A 2,085-nucleotide genomic window follows, 5' to 3' on the forward strand; every position below is an offset into this window, starting at 1 on the left:
TGGGAACAGCTTGAGAACATACTCGTAAGTGAAATAAATCAAACTCACTTGTGTGAATACCGAATAGTTTCCCTAGTGTAAGAAATGGGATAAATACGTAAAAGCATGTGGTGATCATGATTCCCCATTATATGGCTTTGAAGCCTTATAAAGTCATCACTCCTTAACTGAAATGGTTTTATCCTGGGCTGTTTGAGTGTATTGTCTGTGATTGTATGTACAGGCATTTTGAAGAAAACAAGACATCATAATAGCTCGTGCTGATTTCCTATCATCTTGTTTTAAAATCCCATCACACTGTTTTGCTTCTGTCTCCATCGTATCTTATTGGATTGTATTGTATGTGATAGTATAAACAAAATCTTTTATAGGCAAAGAGATAATATAGAAACTATTGTTTGTTTTGTGTTAGCTTGTTCTAAATACCATGTAATACTTGAAGCCTCTTGAATGGTTTCACACTCTCTGGATATGTTTGACGCTATAGTATATGAAGTTGTACTAAAATATTTCAAGGAAAGAAACTGTATGGTAACTACTATTAAGTCGGGCTATCTTGTGGTGAAACATTATTTTGTTTAAACTGTTCTGTTCTGAACTTGTTGATATGTTATTATGTCGTCTTTTATCTCAATCTCCCTCCTTTATTAAGTGAATTATTATTTTTAATTAAGGGAAAAATAAAACAATTAGCAGGATATATTATAGTTATAATTTTGATTTCCTGTTTTCTTTATTGAATCCCTGTATTGTTCTCACCATGCTGCTTAGACTGATTTTACTCTATTCTGTTCTGTTCGATAGTATCAACTTTGAGGGTATAGGCAACAACTTTAAGGCAATAAGATTCACTATGATGTCCATTCTTGTTTGACTATTAGGTTCTTTTGAATTCCTGTAATGTCTCCAATGTTTTTGTACTTTTTATTGGTTTTATTGGTTTTGTTTTGTACTGTTTTGTTCAATTTTCTTATACCTGATGCTATAGATAAAAATTTTATGGTAGCAAGAGTCATTATAGTAACCATTGTTGATTGCCTTGTATTCTGTTTTAAGATCATATACTATGTCCCTCATTTGTTTTGACTGATTCACTTTGTTTTGTCACAATTGGTTTTATTCTCCTCCAAAAAAGTACTAAGAACTGTGGGATCAATAAAACCCAAAATGTGAAATTGATATTGCTAAAAAGAGAGGAAAAGAAAGTCCTCTAAAGGATGCAAATGCAAGTGTGTTTAGATGTGTAAAACAGATGATCATATTACTAAGTATTTGTTGAATCACTGAACACAACAGTTTGCAGTCTCACTGAATGCCACTTTGTAGGCTTCTATTTTGTAACTTGAAGAACTATATCTAAGATTACAATATGTAATCTATTAGTGAGTGATTTCTTATGGTTTATTTTTTTTGAAATTTTGTATTACTGATACCCTTTTACTGTTTTGGTTTATCTCTGAGTAAATTTTTTTAAAAATGATGACATTGAAATATTTAGGAAAAAATGGACGCAACGAGAAACCATACTGATAAGCGAAATAAATCAAACTCACACATATAAATACCTTATAGTCTCCCGAGTTTAAGAAATTGTAACAGTACCTAAGAGTATATAGTAATCATGATTCCCATTACATTGCTCTGAAACCTTATCATGTCTCCATTCATTCATTGGAGTGGTTTTATCCTAGGTTGTTTGATTTTATTATCTGTGATAGTAGAAAGAGCTCTTTTATAGAAAAGAAGACATTAGAATCGTCAGAGTGGACTTAGAATCATCTTAGTCTGAAGTCCTACCAAGGTTTTGTTTTTCATTTGCCTTTGGTACTGTCCTGTTATATGTTATTGGATATTATGTGTGATAGTACAAACAAGTTTCCTATGGTAAATGAGATAATGTTGTAGCCATTGTTCATTTTCTAAACTTTGGTTCTGAAAGCCCTGTAATGCTTTCATTCTCTTGAATTGTTTTATATTGTTTCGTTATGCTTGGTTCTATCATATATGAAGCTATGCTCAACTATTTCAAAGAAAGAGACATTATGCTTAATCAGGGGTTGTCTTATGGTGAAATGCTGTGTTACT

The sequence above is a fragment of the Cavia porcellus genome, unplaced genomic scaffold (genome assembly GCF_034190915.1).
Source record: "Cavia porcellus strain 051 isolate PalLab524CR breed Dunkin Hartley unplaced genomic scaffold, mCavPor4.1 scaffold_7, whole genome shotgun sequence".
NCBI classification, from domain to species: Eukaryota; Metazoa; Chordata; class Mammalia; order Rodentia; family Caviidae; genus Cavia; species Cavia porcellus.